Below are 22,387 nucleotides of genomic sequence, written 5' to 3' on the forward strand. Positions count from 1 at the left end.
GCGACGCTTCATATGGGTGACAACATTATTGTAACTTATTTAGGTAGTTTTTGGCGCGCTAGCCGCAGCCTGCTTTGTGACGCAGTTAGCGAAAAGCAGCTCGGCCGTGACACGCAATTTCGCGAGTACGGAATCTTACTGGGGCAAGCTTTCGTGCTTTTTTTTACCCCGAACGTTACATTAACTGATTTCGTTACTTTTTTGTGGTACTTTTGAAGCACACACTCTAAAAAAAGTTTACACCCCTTGGGTTGCATTTTGTCCTCAAACAATAGTCGTCATCTCTCTTGTCTTCATTTCCTTTCTTTAACGCTGCGAGCCCGGCACTTACTAGTCACGAACGCCTCGCGCTTTATCAGCTTCACACATCATTTTCGAGAGGAAAGTAGCGAGCGCCGAGTTTTCAAGAGGAAACGCAAGCAAGGCAGATGACGATTATTGTTCCGGCACAAGATAAACCCCGAATGGTGTAAACTTTTTTTAGAGTGCAGTGGGGCCCGCCCAGCATTGTGACGCATTTAGCGACAAGGAGCTCGACCGTGGGCCGCAGTTAGTTTCTCGTTTACTGAATCTTATTAGAACGAGTTGGTGACGCATTCTCTGACCCGAAACTTATGGTAATTTGTTACTTTTGGGGATATCTTTGAGGAACGCTCGCCGCGCCTGGGGTTGTGACGCAGTTAGCATAAAAGAGGCCTGCCATGGTGACAGCTTGACAGGTACCCAATCTTAGTGGGACATGTTTGTGAAGCTTTCAATGTCCCCGCAACGTATACCTTCTTTCGGTACTCACGCTTGTCGAAGACACGACGAGCGATTGCAAAGAGTGACAACACTGGAGTGTAATAAACGAGAAGAAAGGGGGTTAACTGAGGTGCCCATTTTTATTAGTCATATCATGACACCAAGGACAACATAGGGGAAATTAGTTGTGCTTAATAAATGGAATGAAGAAACGATAAATTAATGGAAATTAAAGTGGATGAAAAACAACTTGCCGCAGGTGGGAACCGAACCCACAACCTTCGCATTTCGCGTGCGATGCTCTACCAATTGAGCTACCGCGGCGCTGTTTCCCCATCCACTTTCTTCTGTATATATGTGTACTAGTAAACCCTGGGAGTGTTAGCCAGCGCCACCACTCACAGACCTTGGCGGCGGACGTGGAACGTCCTTGTTGCCGCAGGCGTCACGCAAACGTGATCTTTTTGGGTCAAGGCAACTGGTCAATACACCCACATATGCTACCTGAAGGCATCAATTTTGCCGGATTCGCGACCCTCGTTATGTAATAAACGAGAAGAAAGGGGGTTAACCGAGGGGCCCGATTTTTATTAGTCATATTGTGAGAAGCCGACAAACACTGAAACCAAGGACAACATAGGGGAAATTAATTGTCCCTATTAAATGAAATGAAGGAACGTTAAAATAATGGAAATTAAAGTGGATGAAAAAACAACTTGCCGCAGCTGGGAACCGAACCCACAGCCTCCGCATTTCGCGTGCGATGCTCTACCAATTGAGCTACCGCGGCGCTGTTTCCCCATCCACTTTCTTGGGTATTTATGTGCACTAGTAAACCCTGGCAGTGTTAGCCAGCGCCACCACTCACAGACCTTGGCGGCGGACGTGGAACGTCCTTGTTGTCGCAGGCGTCACGAGAACGTGATCTTTTTGGGTGAAGGCAACTGGTCAATAAACTCACATATGCTACCTGAAGGCATCAATGTTGCCGGATTCGAGACATTCGTTCGTAGAGCATCGCACGCGAAATGCGTAGGTTGTGGGTTCGGTTCCCACGTGCGGCAAGTTGTTCTTTCATCCATTTTAATTTCCATTAATTTATGCATTCTTGATTCCATTTATTAAGCAGAACTTATTTCCCCTATGTTGTCTTTGGTGTCAGTGTTTGTTGGCTTCTCATGATATGACTAATAAGAATCGGGCCCCTCGGTTAACCCCATTTCTTCTCGTTTATTACATAACGAGGGTCTCGAATCTGGCAACATTGATGCCTTCAGGTAGCATATGTGGGTTTATTGACCAGTTGCCTTCACCCAAAAAGATCACGTTCTCGTGACGCCTGCGGCAACAAGGACGTTCCACGTCCGCCGCCAAGGTCTGTGAGTGGTGGCGCTGGCTAACACTCCCAGGGTTTACTAGTACACATAAATACCCAAGAAAGTGGTGGGGAAACAGCGCCGCAGTAGCTCAATTGGTAGAGCATCGCACGCGAAATGCGAAGGTAGTGGGTTCGGTTCCCACCTGCGGCAAGTTGTCTTTTCATCCAGTTTAATTTTCATTAATTTATCGTTTCTACATTCCATTTATTCAGCACAACTAATTTCCCCTATGTTGTCCTTGGTGTCAGTGTTTGTTGGCTTCTTATGATAACACTGGAGTGTGTTGCTTGGGCAAGAACTCGAAAATTCTGCCTTCTGAACGACTGAAAACAGGCCTTGCACCCACGAATCTCTCTTAAGTGCGAGTACAAGGCATTCTGCGAGCGTCTAGCATGCTCTGGCTGAGAGCCTGTGTAGTGACCACCTCTGTGTATGTAGCGCACTATCGAGTCGGCTGAGGCCAACTTGTTTAAGAAACGCGCAGTCGCCCGTGCATTTCTGCTCTTAAGGTACAGTAACTGATGCCCGGGAATGGAGGAATGCTTGGAAATCAGATGTTTTCTTCGTAATTTATAGTACGGTCGGAACGAGTTAGGTATTTTCGACGCCATGTAAGTATAAAGAATTTACTTTTCTTTCTAATGCTGCCCATTCACCACTTTCGCAAGTTTCCCCTCTACACGCAGTTTTCCCATATGGTCTAAATTCCAATGTGACCCATGCTTGCAATTTGTATTTTTTCAGCTGTACCGTCCGATGGAGCTTCGTACGGGAACTACTGCTGCCTGCCTTGTGTCACAACGTTGGATGAGCAAACGAAAATCCCGGAACCAGCATTCATATAGAGCGAAATAAACCTCTCCTCCTTTACGAGGCGTTTTGCGTCTACTTTATGAAAATGTACGGTGCACTGATTCGATAGACACTTGTAAAGATCGTCCTCAATCATTTTAATTAAATGAACAATTCCGCACTAAAACTGTTTGCGCGTGAGCAAAAAGAAAAGAAAAAGGCGCCGAGTAGCAAAGCCGGCATAGCGCGTGCTCGCTAGCGCTCAAAATGCGCGCGCCCAAGACCTAAACCGGAAGGAGTTAATCCCAGCCGGTTGGTGCACTTCAGTCAATTCAGCTGATGGACGCCATGAGACTGTCCGCTCTTGCTGAGTATCTTTCTCTATAGTCTAAATCCGATCTGCAGGTCAAGCGCATCAGCTTTTATACAGTACTCATCGAAGGTTCCAGAGTAATCGCCGGTGCTCGCGTGTTTTCGAGAAAAAACTACATAATTCTCGTGGCCCATAAAATCAGATTGTGCAAGGTGCGGTGACACCAGACAACAGATATAACCACCGTCAACATTCGAGAAACTTTCCATTCATGCAGGCGCTTTCTGCGTTGAGCGATAACACAACGTTTGTGAGCGGGTGACAATCTCCCGAGAAAGGTAAGCTACACCTGTCAGTCACCCCCTCCTAAAAAACATCGTCCCGATGCTATAAACATAACAGGAGGGCAAAATGCGAAAGGACCCTTAGTAAAGAAAAACAAAACATTCCCTGGCATTAAACTCTCTGAAAGTGGATGACCAGCGAATGTGTATATGCGGGCCCCTTCATGGTGAACTGTCCATTGCGTGCGTCAAACGCTGTATACAGAAAAATTGGAAGGCCATGTGCCACTAGTCTTTCACGATGTGGAGCCTTGGAAGATGATGAGGCATCGGGGGTATACATACCCAAGTATTGTCGCAAAAACACAGCACAACACCTTTTACTAACAAATCCGGGCACGTGAAACAGAGGCGCATCTCACCGTACCCCGAGGGCACAGACTGCTTCACGGTAGCCAAGGCGATCGTGCGTTAATCGACGTCCCACAGTGCAGCAGTGGCTGTGAAGTCACTCGAAAGCCACAGGTGGTGACACACTACGCATGCAACACCAGGTTGGTTCCCCCAAAACTCCCTCCTTTGTTTATATTTACATATACATTTCGTTATATTTTAATTGTGAGCATTATATTACTCCTTCATCTTCGTCATCTTTATATATTCATCATCATGGCCAGCGTCATCGTCTTCGGGACGCGACCTGCAAAATAAACCGTTGAGGTTTAACAGCTGTCTCGCAAATGGTGGAGGCTGCTCTCGATCTCTTGGTCCTCTACGACTTCGAGCTTCCCTGCAGCTTCGTTCAAGTCGCCGCTAGCTCCACCTTTCCGCCACCATGCCCCAAGTAGATCCACCAGGAACCTCCGCCGTCACCGTCTCTGTCCCACTGGCCGTTCCTTCATGGACCATCAGCACGCGGCAGCGCGATCCCACCATGTTCGCTGACCTTCGTAGTGACGACGTTGACGACTGGCTAGACAATTATGACCGCATGAGTGAGTCTAACCGGTGCGATCATATGCACGAGCTTCGCAACGTCGCATTCTATCTCACTGACATTGTCAAGACTTGGTTTCTTAACCACGAGAGGCGCTCCCATTGTCCGCTTTAAGGTCTCCAATAAAAAGCTAGACGGACGCATGCAACATACCGGGGAAACATACACCTCTTATATCGAGGACGTCCTCACCCTTTGTCGTCGTGGTCATGCCACCATGACGGAAATTGATCGTGTTCGTTTTATACTACAGGACATTGTCCGCGTCGCGTTGAACGCACTGGCGATCAAGAATCGGAATACCATTAACGATGTGATCGCGACGTGCCAGCATCTGATATGCCCTGCAGGCCATCTGTTTACAACCTGTCGCCTGTGACACGCCTACTTCCTCGGATGCTGACCTCCGTATATTGATTCGGAATCTCATACACGAAGAGCTCCAAGCGTGTGATCTGCTCAGTCCTCCCGTTCTGCAGCCTGAACCTAAGGTTCCTGGCCTGCGCAACATCATCAAAGAGGGGGTGCCCTCTATGACTTGCGCTGCGAGCTGTGCACCTCCTTCACCTTCGACCTCGTATGCTCAGGCTGGGGCTACGCAACCAGCGGTCGTTCAGACTGCTCCTCCTGCTCCTGCTCCCAACCATCTGGCGACTCTAGCACCCCGTCCGCCTGCTACAGCATTTTACACTACCCGGCTTACGCCCCGCCCTATTTGTCATTATTGCTGCATTCGCGGGCACATATCGAGTTTTTGCCGAAGACGACAAGAAGACGAACGCCGTGGCTACGATGTTTATGAGAGAGACCCGTAGCTTCCTCCGAGTCCCTACTAGCGCCGGCTTTCCCCACGCTCACTTTCTCCACCTCCCGAAGCGCCACGCAACTACCGTCTAGGGCGCCGCCGCATTCCTTCCCCTCTCCGACGCTCGACATCACCCCGTGCAACCGGCCACCCGCACTCCTGACTACCGATTGGAAAACAAGATAGTGCAGTTTTTGGAGAGAGAACTGCATGGCTGGCACAGACTACAATTCCTCCAGCGTGTCCGGCCAATACTTTACTCGTGCGTGTAGAAGGTGTACCAGTTCAAGCATTGCTTGATACGGGGGCAGCTGTTTCTGTTCTTCGCGCTGACTTGTGCTCTCGTCTACGCAAAGTTACTACACCCTACAATGGAACTATTCTTCGTCGTGCAAATAATGTTGTGATTCGGCCATCGGCGCAATGCACCATTCGAGTTAAGATCGACGGGATACGCCACCATATCTAGCTCGCAGTTTTGACTTCATGTGCTGACATGCTTATAATAGGGTGGGACTTTCTCTCTTCAGCGTCTGCTTCTATCTCGTGCCGTCAACGCCTCGTTATATTGACAGATACCGACAGTACTAACGACGTGTACGAACCGCACCTTCGTTTACGAACTGCTGACGATTCTATGGTGCCACCTGGCCGCGAACAACTCATTTTAGTTAACTCTGACATCACCGATGGCGATGTTTTAGTTGTACCATAAGCCTGCTGCCTATCCAAAGAGATTGCTCTGGCACCCAGACTTATTCACTTCACCAACGGCACGGCCACTTTGGCTGTAGTCAACACAACCACTGAGCCAGTACTGCTTCCTAAAGGCGCTGTTGTCATGTGCGCCTTGGACACTCAGCCTGTCTGTGTACGTAGGGCGATTACTGCTGTTTCACAACCACCCACAGTTATCGATGCCGTACCTGCTTCTGTTCTCGCTAGTGCCATGAGCATCGATCTAACGCCACAGCAGACGGGGGAGTTACTGGCGTTGTTATCCAAGCATAAAGACTCCTTCGACGTCCACTCTCCTTCTCTTGGACGGACTTCTGCGACGGCTAATCGCATACACAGAAATGGTACTTCCATCGTGTGCCGGTAGCCATATCATAGAGAAACAAGTTCAACAAGAGTGGACACTCTTCAAAAACTGGCAACAGGAAACACGTCACGCCTAGTTTCAACTCCATCCGTTAGTTCACGCGAGCATCAGAAAAAAAGAATGTGAAATAAACTTACAGACGTTTTATTTTTTTTATTCTTCCCCACTAAAAGTGAAAAAGTTTTGCGTGTAAATGAACTTATACTTTGCAACTTATTTTTGTTACGTTGTCTAGCAACAAGCTAGCCGCACGCCAGACGCGCGTGCATACGTCATGCGCCAGACAAGCAGCAGGAGTGAGCGAGGCCGGCTGTGCATCTGCAGTTGGCGTGATCGGCGACCCGTCTCTTTTGGATTTAGCCCGTTTTTGGGCTCCCGGGGTTCTTTTCTGTTCCGGCTGCATTTCGACACGGCACAGCTGTACTACTCGACTACCGAAAGGTGAAGAATTTTGTTTAGCAGTCTGTGACGCACATGAACCACATTTAGGCTTATTGCACAAAATTGAACCTATATAGCGACGCAGTTATCGAAAAACAGCTCCGCCATCTAAGTCTAGAAAATTTGAGTTAACTTGAGGTAATTATTCGTACTGGAAGATGTTTGCGACAGTTTGTATGAGCCCAAACATAATTAAAACTTACTTCGGTAGTTATTGGGCACGCTCGCCGCACCTGGCTTTGTGACGAAAAGCACCTTGGCCGTGTGACACAGTTTCGCCTGTATGAATCTTACCGGCACAAATTCTGGCGCTTACTCTGACCCCAGACATTATTGTAACTAATTTCGCTGCTTTTTGGGGCACTTTTCAAGCACACTGGCCGCGCTCGGTGTAGAGGCGCAGTTAGCGAAAAGCAGCTCGGCTGTGTGCCTCAGTTAGTTTCGCGTGTACCGAATCTTAGTGGTAGAAGTTCGTGACGCATTCTCTGAACCGAAAAAGTATTGTAATTCATTTCGTAAGTTTTTGGGACATTTTGAGGCATGCTCGCCGCGCCTGGCGTTGTGAAGCTGTTAGCAAAGAAGCAAGCCGGCCATATTGAGTAAGTTTTGCAACTACTGAATTTTAGTGGGACAAGGTTGTGATGCATTTTATAGCGCTGCAACAACATACACCTTATTTTGGTACTCACGCTTGTCGAAAACGCGACGAGCGATTGCCGAGAGTGATAACACGGGATTGTTGCTTGCACCGGCAGGACGCGTAAAAGATAACACGGAGGAGCTCAAAAACTTGACATTTATGTATTCTGAGCGACTGAAAACAGGCTCTGCACCCACGAATCTGTCTTGAGTGCGATTAGAAGGCATTCTGCGAGCGTGTAACATGGTCTGGCTGAGCCTGTATTGTAGCCACCTCTGTGTATTTGGCGTACCATCGCGTCGACTGAGGCGAAGTTGTTTTGGAAACGCGCATCACCCGTGTATTTATGCTCTTAAAGTCCAGGAAATGATGCCCGGGAAGGGAGGGATGCTTGAAAATCGGATGTTTGCTTCAGATTTCATGGCATTGTTTGGGAGGAGTCTTTGCTGCGAAATGTACGTAATAGTGAATTTATCTGTAATGCCGCTCATTCACCACTTACGCACGTTTCGCCTCTACACGCAATACTCCTGTTAGGTCACTATACCAATATGATACGTGCTTGTAATTTACTTTCTTTCAGCTGGTGGCATCCGGTGGAGCTTCGTACGGCAATGACTGCTGCTTACCTGGTTTCACAACTTTGGATGAATGCAGAATCCGGGATCGAGCATTTATATAGGGCAAAATAAACAATCATTTCAGAAGACGTTTTGCGTTTTCTTTATGAAAATGGACTTGACAGATTCGGCGGAGTCTTGTAAAGGTCGTTCGCAATCATTTTTACTAAATGATGAAACGATTCCACCCTAAGGCCACGCGGGGTTCAGGAGAAGCGAAAAAAAAAATGCCGCGCCGATCAGCGGAGCCAGCGTGGCGTGTACCAACTGGCGTTCAAAACGCGCACGCCTGAAACCGAAACAGGAAGGTGTTAATACCATCCGCTTGGTGTACTACAGTCAGTTCGGCCGTTGGGCTCTATGGGAGTGTCCGCTCTTGCTGAAATTTCTTTCTCTATGGCCATATCGCATTTCTTCTGCCGAACACCAGATCATGGATACCCACGGTGGCGGCATGCTGAAACGTACCATAATCCGCCCTTCCTCAAGCCCTTGGCCGTCAGCTGCCGTCTTGGAGCGGAAGAAAGACGGCTCAGTGCGATTCTGCGTAGACTACCGTGCCTTGAACAAAATAACCCGAAAAGATATATATTGTCACGTGGTAGTGACGGTGACGAAAGCAGCCAAACTGAGAAAGACGAAACTGGCGTTTTATTGGGCGAACTTGTGCCCTCAAAAGCAGGCTACACTCAAAGAACGGCGTCAGCGGCGAACACAGTCGGCGATCGTCGAAAATCTGATCAGCGGGTCAAGCGCGTCGGTATTTATACATCAGTCGTCGAATGTTCCAAAGTAATCGCTGGGACCCGCGCACCTTCCACAAAGTTCTACATTATTCGCGTCGCGCACACATGCGATCAGATTACGCAAGGTTCGGTCACAGACAGCGGATGGAAGCATCAATAACACTCCAGAAACTTCCGATACATGCAGGCGCGTCCTGCGCTGTGCGATAACATTTGTTAGGCGGTGAAATGTGTTGCCCGATAAAGACAAGTACACGTGTCTTGGACCATACGTCCATCCTATGCTGCAAACGAAAGTAATAAAGAAAAACACCCGTAGCAAAGAGAACAACAAAATGAGGAAGTTTGTCAGCGTCCGTAAAATGGTTGAAGATGCACCCCGTGGACCACTTCAGATCGTGCGCGGCGCCGCTGCGAAGGCGGAATGCCGTCTGGCACCACCTCATAGTCCAGTGCGCCAATACTTCGAATGACCTTGTGCGGTCCGAAATAGCGTCGCAATAGTTTCTTACTCAGTCCTTGTCGGCGTATCAGGGTCCAAACTCAAACATGGTCCCCGGGCTGGTACTCTACGAAGCGTCGTCGGAGGTTGTAGTATCGGCTGTCGGTACGCTGCGGGTTCTCGATCTGTAGGAGGGCGAGCTGTCGAGCTTCTTCGGCGCGCTGGAGGTAGGTAGCGACGTCAAGATTCTCTTCAACGGTGATGTGCGGCAGCGTGGCGTCGAGCGTCGTCGTCGCGTTCCTGCCGTAAACCAGCTTAAATGGCGTCATCTGTGTTGTTTCTTGCACCGCCGTGTTGTAAGCGAATGTTACGCACGGCAGGACGGCATCCCAGGTCTTGTGTTCGATGTCGACGTACATTGCTAGCATTTCGGTGAGGGTCTTATTCAGGCGCTCCGTAAGACCATTCTTCTGTGGGTGGTAAGCAGTTGGCCTGCTGTGCCTTGTCTGACTGCGTGGCCGTCGAGAAGCACGTCGAGGTCGGTGGTTCTTCGTCTTGCGTTACAGTTAGGTCTTGGCGTCGGATCACGGCTGCGTCGCGTTGACCTGTGACTAGTACGTGGCGTCGTCAGGTCGTCTTTTGTCGGCGTATTTGCTTCCAGACTTCGTCGGGACGGCGGCGTGTCATTATGTCGAAGAGGTAGTTTCTTCAGCGTTTTCGTCGGTGGCGGAGGATCTCCGTCATTTCGACGAACAGTAGCCGCACCTACATCGGTCGCTGCTGTTAGTTTTCCGAATATGGGCTCGCAGACCGCCACGGGCTGGGCCAGTGTATGTTCGGCGCTGCGGCGACAAGTAGCGCCCGGGTGATGGCGAACGGGACGGTATTCGAGGGCGCCACTGAATGGTGGCGAGGTAGTCGGCGATATCGCGAGGTCGTTCGCCAATCTGTAGTCGCGGCGCGTTAACGCCGTAACCTCGCAGTCCCGTCTCCCGGTAAGGGCCTCGGCGGTACACATGGCCGGCTTCTCCGCAGTGATAGCAGAGCGGGCGGTGGTCGGGGGCTCGCCAAATGTCCATCTTCCTCGCGAAGGTGCGCTGGGCGACGGGTGGGCATGCTGGTGGCGGCGGCGGCGGACGATCGACTTGGGGTGTTGCAGGGCCCTGATGCAGTCGCGGAGGGGGACCTTGACGGCGTGCCACGGCGGCGTATGTCATCGCTTCTGGCTGGGGCTGCAGTAATTGTGGTAGCACCTAAGGAACTCTAAGCGATCGCTTCACCTCTTCTTTCACGATGTTGGCGATCGAGGCTACTTGAGGCTGCGACGAAGGCAAGCGCTTGCGCAGTTCTTCGTGCACAATGGCCTTCATGGTCTCACGCAAATCGTCCGTGGCCAGTGTATGAATTCCTGCGTAGTTGGTAGAGTTGGTACGGCCGTTGGATTGCCGGTTCCGCATTTCGAGTGTCTTCTCGATGCTGGTGGCCTCGCGAAGGAACTCCTCTATGGTTTTCAGTGGGCTTCGTATCATTGCGCCGAAAAGTTCTTCCTTCACGCATGAGTAGGCGGACTTTCTTCTCCTTGGGCATATCAGTATCGGCGTGGCGGAACCGACGGCTTATTTCTTCCGTAAAGATGGCAACGTTCTCGTTAGGTAGCTGCACTCGGGCGTCCAGCATAGCTTCGGTCCTTTCCTTGCGCACCACGCTCGTAAAGGTGCACAGGAAGCCGCTATGGAACAGGTCCCATGTTGTCATGGTAGACTCCCGATTCTCAAACCACGTTCTGGCAGTGTCTTCTAAGTCCAAGTATACATGCCGCAGCTTGTCGTCAAAGTCCCAGTTGTTGAAAGTCGTGATTCGATCGTAGTGGGTATGGGATACTATCGTAGTGGGCATTCAATCGTGGCAGTTGGCATGGCAGCAGCAGACACGGCAACATGCTGAGCAATCCTTTTTGCTTTGCGCTGCAGGTCTTTATCGGAGTTTTGCTGGCGCCGCATGATTTTTCAACCATTTTCAAGAATTTGATGCTGTATCAGTGACACTGCTCTACCACGGTGTCATCTCAGGACCGGATCATCCTTGGCTATCAGCGACTATATCTTTGACGACATCGTCGACGTCATGTCACTTGGCCCTTCTAACGACTATAAGAATACCGCTGGAGCCATTCTTCGCCAGTGGGCATGGCAGCAGCAGACACGGCAACACGCTGAGCTTTTCGCTATGCGCTGCAGGTTAGTGATTTTAAATGTAAACATTGTTGCTGAAGTGACGACAGTTTTTCAGTGCTGCTGCCCTGCCCACTCGGTGTTCAGAGCTTTCTGTCTTTGGTTTTTTCATTATTGAAAGATCTGTTGTCTTGCGGCGGTATTGAATCAAATACTGACCCGACAGAAAAAGAGATGCAAGTGGAAATACTATCTGGCCAGACCAAGATTATTTCAACAATGGAATGCCTGCAGGTATCCCAGAACCATATACAGGACAAACTTTCCTCTTTAACTGAACGGATTGACGGTATTTAGAGGCAGTTATCCAGCCTGGAAGTCTTAGCCACGAAGGTACAAGATACGGAAGCCGCAATATCAGAACTTCGGGGCAGCTTACTTCCGTTAGGAACCAGATGGACGACTTGGAAAACAGAGGAAGAAGAAATAACCTGATCATTTATGGTATAGAGGAAGATAGCATGGAGTCTGGTCAGGAGCTGCAAATGAAATTAACCCGCCATGTTTCTCAGAAAAAAATTTGGTTTAAAGGTGAGTGGCGTCGAACGATGCCATAGACTGGGGAAAAAGCAAGCAGGCAGGGTGCGACCGGTCATTCTGAAACTTCTCGACTTTCGTGAAAAAATATAAATATTACGATCATGTCATAAGCTTAAAGGCACCGGAATATCAATAGCCGAGGACTATTCAAAGCGAGTTCGGGAGATGCGTAAACAACTGTGGAAAAGTTAAGAGAGAGAGAGAGCAGACGAAGCCAAGGTAAAACTAATTTTCGACAAACTAAGCATTGATAACGTCTTATTTGGTTGGGACGAATCAACGAGTTCTCGCTACAGGCTTGAAAAAATTCAAACTGGCTTTTGTCTAAAACATCTCGAACCCTGAAAGTATTAAATGCCAATTGTAGGAGTATACTCAACAAGACCACTCAGTTGGAGGCTCTTCTGTTCTTGCACAACCAAGATATGGCGGTCTTGACTGAGACTTGGCTTAATGACACCGTCGTTGACAATTAGTTCGTTCCCACTGGATATAGTTCGTATGGAAAAAACTTTGATGGTAGAAGTGGGGGCGCTAGCATACTTTTTAAATCATCCTTGCAAATTTTTTAATGCCTGAAATATCCAATGTTGAGCGTATTTTCTGTACAAATGTTAAATATGTTATTGCAGCAATATACCGACCCTCTAATTCTACCATTGCCGTATTTGACGACCTCAGGCAATTTTTGTATGCGAATTTGAAACCCGATAATCGTATTATATTACCAGGAGATTTTAATTTGCCTAATGCCGACTGGCAAACATTCTCACTTAAATAACATGACCCTCTAGGGGAAGCTATGCAGGACATTGCTTTTATTTATTTATTTATTTAAAATACCTTACAGGCCCTATGGGGGCAATGTGTAAGGGGGGTACAAAATCAAGGGGGAAAAGAAAGAGTAAACAGCCTTCTAAAGTGTAATACAAAAGATACGCCTCAATGCAGGGCTCATTACTACCAAAAAAATGTAAAAAAACATGCCTTTGACTTATTGCAAATTGTGGAACAAAACACGAATTCAAGGCAGTTCTCAGTCAATGCTTGACCTTTTTTTTGTCAGCGGTTCAATTAGTGCCAAAACGAATTGCTATATAGTACCTGGCATATCGAATCACGAGGCTGTACTACTCACCGTTAAAGACACCGTCTTAGATAAGAAGTCTGAATGTTCATCTTACCGAAACTTCTGTTGAGCCGATGATGTATCAATTATTGATATACTTTCGCTTAATTTCGACGACTTTTCAAGCAGCACGGAAGACGTATTGTCGCAGTGGTGCAGGTTTAAAAAATTACTTAAAGAGTGCATTGATAGCTTTGTTCCGTTGTCGGCTAAAAAGAAAAAAAAACGCAATAATCCCTGGATCTCTCGCGAGGCATTGCGGCTTCAAAGGAAACTGAAACGTGTAAAGAAAAAATTTAAAATCGAATACGTGCAGTCGGTAAAACAAAAGATCGACGACATTTCTACTCAGCTCAAAAGTCAAATGCGTGCCGATAAACAACACTACCCTGGTGAATCGCTACCAAGTTTCATAACCACGGCTCCAGAGAAATTCTGGCGTTTTATTTCCCCGGAATGTGATTTATTTCATATTTATGGTAAGGCAGTTGATGAAAGCAAAGAAATAGAAAATGCGTTTAACGAACACTTTAAGTCCGTCTATACAAATGATGATGTAATGCCACCTTTCGAAATGTCTGTGCCACCTATACACGATGTTCAAATAAACGAACCAGGTATACTAAACATGCTTTTACAACTGAACACTAAAAAATCTTCTGGCCCGGACAACATTCCAAACACATTTTTAAAACGGTATGCAGAATGGACATCAAAGTACTTGCACGTTCTGTTCACAAGGTCATTGAGCGAAGAACAAGTACCGAGTGAATGGAGGACAGCCAGCGTGAAGCCACTACATAAAACAGGAAAAAAGCACTGCATTCAAAACTACCTTCCAATTTCTTTAACATCTACGGTATGTAAACTTTTGAAACACAGAATCCATAATCATATCTCAGAATTCTTGGAAAACAATAATATATTAACAAAGCGTCAACATGGATTCAGAAAAGGCTACTCTACAATTGCCCAATTAGTTTTAACAGTGCACAACTTTGCGAAAGAAATTAACAATGGGAAACAAATAGATACTATTTTCATGGATTTTGATAGGCTTTCGACAGGGTCTCTCACAAAAAACTACTTTACAAATTGAGCAAGATACTGAAATCCTCCAGACTAATTAATTGGCTCGCAGCATACCATGATGGCATACCTTGATGGCTCTCTTGCTCCTTTTATTCATTAATGATATACTGCATGTTATTCCAGTTATGGTTAAGCTTTATGCTGATGTCTGTGTATTGTACTCAGAGATAGACAATATTGTTACGTGTGGAAAGACACTGACGAAAGATGCTATTTACATGCTATTTATTCTGCAGCCAGGCAGCCAGGCTGACACTCGCTCATGCCAAGAGCACCGACCAACTTCTTCGTTGTTCTCGCAGCGGCTCGTCTCTTGAGCATCGCTCCATGATATCGTAATATTACCCCCCGGCGGCAAAAGCACCATCACGGTACTGTTAAATATCCAAGGTGCATGGAGAGTTGTAGGGCTTGAGTCGGGCAACGTGGACGACGTCACTGGTTATCACACCGGAGGACGTGGTGGGCGTGGCTAGGGCGATTTCCTAGGTGACATCGGTCACATGCGTATCACGCGATATGGGCCTGTGTAACAGGAAAGCAGTTTTTCACAAAGGCCGACTTTACGCGATGGTGAGCAAAGCAACACGAGGGCGCTGGGCACAAAATGGACATCACGGTGACGGCGGTCATAGCGTTGTTTCAGCTTGTCTTGAGACACTTGTAGACGAGCACGCGCCAGTTGGCGAGCATGGTCAGCATGGGCGTTTGCATCACGGGCGTAATCGCTAGTTGAAGCTGTGGCGGACGGAAGCACAGTGTCCAGTGGTAGCGTCGGTTCGCGGCCATACAAGAAATAAAACGGGGAAAAGTCAGCAGTTTCGAGACGAGAAGAGTTGTATGCAAAGGTAATGTAAGGTAGAGGCAGTTCCCAGTCACGGTGGTCGTCTGAAACGTATTTGGATAGCATGTCTGCAAGGGTGCGGTTCAAACGCTCAGTGAGGCCGTTCGTTTGACAGTGATAGGAGGTAGTAAATTTATGCTGTATTGAGCAGGCACGCATGATGTCGTCAATGAGTTTGGCCATAAAGGTGCGGCCGCGGTCTGTAAGCAATTGACGCGGAGCCCCATGCATCAAAATGATATCATGTAGCAGGAAGTCCGCAACATCAGTTGCGCAACTGGTCGAAAGAGCACGGGTTACGGCGTAGCGGGCCGCGTAGTCCGCCGCGACTGCAACCCACTTGTTTCCTGATGGGGATTCCGGAAATGGGACGGGAAGGTCAAGGCGACACGATGGAAGGGCTCGGCAGGGATGTCGAGCGGCTGTAGGTAACCAGCGGGGAGCTGCGAAGGTTTCTTGCATCGTTGGCAAAGTTCACAAGCGGCGACGTAACGTTGTACGGAACGGGCAAGGCCCCGCCAGAGAAAACGGCGACGTACACGGTCATAGGTTCGAAATACGCCGAGGTGTCCTGCCGTTGGTGCGTCGTGAAGCTCTTCTAGAACGGTGGAGCTCAGGTGTTTAGGTATTACAAGCAGGAACTCAGAGCCGTCCGGATGAAGGTTACGACAGTACAGAGTACCGTTGCGGAGGACGAAGAGGCGTAGAGCAGCATCGGCCGGAGAGTGTTCAAAACGGTCGATGAGTGCTCTGCTGTAGGCGTCACGGCGTTGCTCGACGGCGAAATGAAGCAGCTGGGATACAGAGAATACGCAAGAAGCACAGGCAGTATTGGAGGAGTAAGAGTCGTCGACCGGGTAACGCGACAAACTGTCAGCGTCTTGGTGTAGCCGGCCAGACTTGTACACCCGGGAATATGAAAATTCCTGTAGCCTCAAAGCCCATCGACCAAGCCGGCCTGTAGGATCTTTTAGCGATGAGAGCCAGGAGAGAGCATGATGGTCAGTGACTACGGAAAAAGGGCGACCGTAAAGGTAAGGGCGGAAATTCACAACCGCCCAGACAACAGCAAGGCATTCGCGTTCCGTCATGGAATAGTTGCGCTCCGATGGTGCTAGGAGGCGGCTCGCATAAGCAATAACGTGATCCTTGCCACGCTGACGCTGGCCTAAGACGGCACCTACGCCATGACCGCTGGCATCTGTATGTAATTCTGTAGGGGCATCAGGGTCGAAGTGGGCGAGAATAGATGGTGAGGTCTGAAGAGTGACGAGACGAGAGAAAGCGGCGGCTTCTGCAGTACCCCACGAGAATTGCACGCCTTTCTTCAAAAGATTCGTTAGGGGCCTAGCAATTGTCGCAAAATCTCGGACAAAACGACGAATGTACTAGCACAGCCCTACAATACTTCGAACGTCTGCGGCTGTCTTCTTAACCGGAAACTCTCGGACAGCGCGAGTTTTGTCGGGATCAGGCTGTACTCCGGAAGCGTCGACGAGATGGCCCAGGAGAGTAATTTGTCGGTGGCCAAAACGACATTTGCACGAGTTAAGTTGCACCTTCGCCTTTCGAAATACATCAAGTATAGTTGTGAGACGCTCAAAGTGAGTGTCGAAAGTTGGCGAGAAGACGATGACGTCGTCGAGGTAGCAGAGGCATGTGGACCATTTGAAACCTTGGAGCAAGGAGTCCAGCATACGCTCAAAGGTGGCAGGGGCGTTGCATAATCCAAACGGCATTACTTTAAATTGATACAGGCCATCAGGTGTGACGAACGCGGATTTTCCTCTGTCCATATCGTCAACAGCAATCTGCGAATATCCCGAGCGAAGATCAATAGACGAGAAATAGCTGGAACCGTGCAAACAGTCAAGGGTGTCGTCTATAAGTGGGAGCGGGCAGACGTCCTTCTTAGTAATGTTGTTCAGATGACGGTAGTCTACACAGAAGCGCCACGTGCCGTCCTTCTTCTTAACGAACACCACAGGTGACGCCCAGGGAGTCGATGAAGGCTCAATGATGTTTTTATCGAGCAGTTTGTTCACTTCTTGAATTACTCGGCGTTCCGACGGAGAAAGTCGATACGGTCGTCGATGAATAGGCGCCGCATCGCCAGTAACAAACCGATGCTTGACCGCGAGCGTCTGGCCTAAAGGGCGATGGTCAAAGTCGAAAATATCGCTGTAGGACGATAATACTTCGAAAAGGTCTTCAGCCTGCACAGAGGACAGGTCCGTCGCAACCATTTTATTTATGTTGGGTTCAACGCCCGGGGCTGGCGCGAGGGGTATGCTAAGCTCGGGTGAACCAACGGGCGATAACGCTGCCACGTATTGGTCGCTGAGACAATCAATGGTGGCAAGACAAATACCTTGCGGTTGAATTTGCTTTGCCAATCCAAAGTTACAGACAGGCATGCGAGTGTGGTTCGCTGTAATTGGAAGTATACTGTGAGGCACGGTGACGTCATACTCTATTGGGATGTCGGGCAGAGGAGCGACGAGGTACTCGCCATTAGGAACTGGTGGGAAGACAACACTTCAATGTATGCTATGGACTTTGGCGGCAGGCGAAGAAAGCCGGTGGAGCGTAAGCGGCAGTGGCGTGCATGAGTAGGTTCTGCGAGCATTGGCAACTCAAGGCGAAGGGTACTGGAACAGCAGTCAAAAAGGCCAGAATGGGCGGAGAGAAAATCCGAGGCCGAGAATGAGGTCTTGGGGGTCATGAGCAATTACGGTGAAGAGGACAGGTGTGTGGCGGCCGGCGATGCTGACACGTGTCGTACACATGCCGATGATAGGCACAGTACCGCCATTTGCAGCGCGGACGACGCGTGCCGACGCTGGGGTGAGGAGCTTGTTCAGTCGTCGTCGGAATGCAGCACTCATAATGGAAAGATGTGCTCCTGCATCGATGAGCGCCGTGATAGGATAGCCGTCAACGTCAACGTCAAGAAGGTTTCGGTTCGTGGGTAACGTGAGCAGAGGATTTGAGGGCAGGGTCGACAACGCAGCTTCACCTCCAGAAGCTGCAGCGCCTGGTTTTCCGGCTGGGTCCGGGAGGCGATAGGCGACGAAGACAAGCGGTTGGGTTGGGGCGAACGAGACTGGTGGCGTCGAGGTGAGGGCGAGCGGCTGTAGAGAAGGTTGGGAGCAAGGGCATCAGCGGTATTGGATTCATGGCGGGTGGCACAGGGTACAGAAGATCCAAAGGGGCGGGAATAAGTGGCGGCGTAAGTCCGAGGAGGTGGTGGTCATCGGTTTCGGCAGTGACGGTCGACGTGGCCGATGCGACAGCAGTTGAAGCAGATCGGCCTGTCATCATGGGTACGCCATTCGGACGGGTTGCGGCGAGATGTGGCAGAAAAGGACTGCCGGGGACGAGGGGGACCGCTAGATAACTGGGGAATGCTGGGCCGAGACGTGGAACACACGGTGTTCTGGCCAATATTTTCAAATTCCTGTGTGACGACAGCCTGAATCATCGCAATGGATGTTGCTGGCGGATAGGGAGGCGTCGTGGAGAAGGCTGGCGAACAGGCGGCCTCGAGTTCGCGGCTAACAATACGGGTGACGTCGTCGCAGATGGTGGTCTGACGCGGTCGACCCTCACATGTCGACGGTTGGTTAGCCGCGGAATGTGTTGTGAGATACGGCCGCTCTTAGCCTGCTCAAGGCGACGGCATTCTTTTATAATGGCGTCTATAGTCGAGACGTTGCCGAAAACAAGCAAATGGAAAGCGTCCTGGGCGATGCCTTTTAGCAAATGTGCCACTTTATCTGCTTCGGACATATTATCGTGAGCTTTACGGCATAGAGCCGAGACGTCGAGGATGTAGGAAACATATGGCTCGGTATATGACTGAACACGAGGTGCAGAGCGTCGAGGTTGGTCGTTGTTTGTCTTGCGTTGCAGTTAGGTCTTGGCGTCGGATAGTGGCTGCGTCGCGTGGTAAGCTCTTCTTTTGACGGCGTATTCTTGGCTCGCAGGCTTCGTTGGGATGGTGGCATCTCGTTGCTGCGTCGTCCAGATAGATCTTGAATTGTCGTCGTCGGCGGAGGAAGATCTTCGGCATTTCAACGTACAGCAACCGCACCTCCATCGGTCGCTGCTTTTAGTTTTCCGGACATGGGATTACGGATCGGCCTCGTGCTTGACTACTCTATGGACTGCGCTGTGACGACATGTATCGTCCTGGCGACGGTGAACCCGAAGGACGTCGGGTTCTCCACTGCGTTGCGAAGATGTAGTCGGCGACGAAATGTGGCCGCTTGCCAAGCTGCGGATGAGGCGCGTTTACAGCGCGTGTACAGCGAAGCCTCGTACACGTACCTCGTGATGTATGCATCGGTGGTAAACGTGGCCTGCTTTATCGCGGGGATAGCAGAGCGGATGGTGGTCCGCGGTTCACCAAACGTCAGTCTTCCTGCGAATGCTGCTCGGGGCGAAGGGTTCGCGTGCTGGCAGCGGTGGCAGTGGTCATCGGAAGTGCGGCGTTACCAGCTCTCGAGTTGAGGGGAAACTTGAGGGCGTGCTATGGTGGCGTACGTCATCACTTCCGGCTGAGGCTGCGGTGATTGAAGGATGCTGAGTGACTGTTGGATCTGCTCACATACGACGTCGGCAATCAAAGCCACTTCAGGTTGCGATGGAGGGAACCATTTCGGAAGCTCCTCCCGCTCGACCACTCTGATGGTCTCGCGCAGGTTGTCGGTGCCCAGTGATTGAACTTTGCCCTAGTTTCTTGAGACTGTGCGGCGGTTAAATTGTTGGTTCAGCGTTTCCAGTGTTTTCTCGATGCTCGTGACCTTGCGAAAAAGTCTTCGACGGATTTCGGGGACTATCTTACTGTTCCAACGAAAAGGTCTTGCTTCACACCCCGCATGAATAGGCGAACTTTCTTGTCTTCGGACATTTCCGGGTTGGCGGTGCGGAATGGATGTATGATTTCTGCAATAAAGATAGAAACCTGCACTCGGGCTACCAATAGAATTGGAAAAGGTGCTAGTACAAAAAGCACACCGACAAATTTGAGAGGACAAAGATGAGCGTTAAGCGCTCATCCTTGTCGTGTTGTGTTTGCCTATGTCTTTTTTACTTTGCCGCCTTTTCAAATATGTTCTAAGGCGCCCCCAATTCGCCAGACTTACAATATAACTTCCGCCCTTCCTTTCCCGAGAAGGCTTGTAAAGGTCCTCGGGAATTTACTTCCGAACAGGTCCCACATTGTAAGGACCGACTTGTGGTTGTCGAGTCTTGTCGCCGCAGGATTTTCGAAGGAGAACTACACATGACTGACGTAGGTCCTCAGAAGTCCAGTTGTTCAAGACTGAGATCGTTTGTAAATTTTTAAGCCAGGAGTCAGTTTGAGATCACGGACTTGACCTTGCTGTTATATTGTGGCCCAGTTTAGGCGACTACAGCAAAGCGCAGGACGAGTTCACACCTGCTGTATCGACCAATAACCGGAAATGAGGCACGCATGTGGGTTCCGCGAAGAGGGGACGTGGGCAACACTCAAGCGTGAAGATGAAAGTTGGGGGGTGCTTAAGGTCACCGCCACCGCTAATGCCCATGCACTTCCCAAATCTCCCGTCGGCCGTCTTGGTCACGGAAATGGGCGATGCGACGCTGCCCAGCCGGTTTGATGTTTGGCATCCACATGCGCCTTTAAGAATGCCCATGAACATGGCGATAGCTTTGAACCACTTAGCCGGCTACGGCTGATGGATGCTTTTGTGTGCGATTGCCATCGGGTCCAAATTATGGCGTTTGGATTTCAAGCGAACCGGCACACAGTTGCACGGGAGACAGATTTCTCAGTACTGGCAGGGTAGCCTTCTGTCCGGCGGATATGCTGTCAACAATCCGTGATTTCACGGAAACATTCTCGGCAGCTTGCATGGCGGCCGTTTGCAGGTGAAAAGAGGGAAGACATCAGGGGCCGATACTCGCAGCCCAACGTAGGGGAGAGGGAGGTGGCACGTGTCTTTGAGAAATCCTATCCCCTGGTGTGTTCTAAAGAGTGTCACTGTTTCCACCAATGCCGTGAGCGGCACGAAGGTGGTTGTGCTATTGGTTACAACGATCTGAACTCGCATGTGTGATTGGCTAGTTTGCGAATCCTTTGTACAACTGAGGGCTTAAAAAGTCATGTTTGGTTGTGTGAAGGAGGAGCGGAGCTTCGGGCTTGGACTCGGACAGACGCTTCGGCATTTGAATAAAACGTCACTTCGTCGGACAACGGCTCTTCCTTCGCGCTGCCACTGTGCACTCGAATCATCGAGGGGCGCCGACTTCGGACCTTCAACACCTTCCCTCTTTTGCTAGCGTTGAAGCTACCAGAGTACAAAGGGAAAGGAAATTAACTCCAGGTTTCTGGATCGTCCGACCAAGTTCCACAGAAGGTAGGTGACTCCCAGGGTTGTTGAAGCACGATGGGAGACGCTGGGGATGCCATTATGGTTGTTGACTTGGCCACAATCTTCTTGGCAATCCCAAGCAAGAGCCCGCCCGCCGGGGGCAGTCACTGTAGCCTGTAGTTGCCTCGCTTGTCCTTCGCGACGTTGGTGTTGTGCTCGGTGTTCGGGCTTGGACCAATGCTTTGTGGAAGTACTCGGTACATAAAGGCAGAAGGACCTCGACCAGATATCGCGTTGTAGTAACGGTGAAGAACTGAGTAGCGAAACTGTGAATGACAAAACTAAATTTTAATTAGGCCAACCTGTGTGCACTAAAACTGGCTGCACTAAAAGTACAACAATAGCGGCGAACACAGTCAGCGATTGTGGAAATTTGATCTGCGGGTCAAGAGCATCGGCTTTTGTACTTGAGCCATCAAAGGTTCCAGAATAATCGCTGGTGTCCGAGTGACTTGAACTACATAATTTGCTCTACCCATGTAATCAGATTGCAAGAGGTGGGGTGACAGAAGACAACGAATAGAACCATCGATAATATTCGAGAAACTTCGGATACATGCGGGCGCTTCCTGCGCTGAGCATTAACGTTTGCCTTTTGTTAGCCGCTCAAAAGCGACGTGGACGGATAGCTCAGCTTCTACTAAAGAAGAAGTTGGTTCAGTGGCTGGCATGCCGCCGCCTAGCCTTACAACGATGCCTTCTAGCTCATGGACACCACGTCTGTATGGCTTGAACCACCACGAAAAAGCTTCACAACGTGGGAGAATTTTGGAGACGAAGTGTTTCGGAGATCCAACAGCTAAAACGAAGCGTGCTGAGCA

The 22,387-nt window shown here is 49.6% G+C and overlaps 1 non-coding gene across 1 annotated transcript; it reads right to left on the bottom strand.

The window, feature by feature from the left end:
• Positions 1-995: 995 nt before the first annotated feature.
• TRNAS-CGA (transfer RNA serine (anticodon CGA)) lies at positions 996-1,068 on the bottom strand. Its single transcript has one exon. It is a non-coding gene; the product is annotated as a tRNA-Ser (tRNA).
• Positions 1,069-22,387: the final 21,319 nt, after the last annotated feature.

The sequence above is a fragment of the Dermacentor variabilis genome, chromosome 2, assembly GCF_050947875.1.
Source record: "Dermacentor variabilis isolate Ectoservices chromosome 2, ASM5094787v1, whole genome shotgun sequence".
Classification (NCBI taxonomy): Eukaryota; Metazoa; Arthropoda; class Arachnida; order Ixodida; family Ixodidae; genus Dermacentor; species Dermacentor variabilis.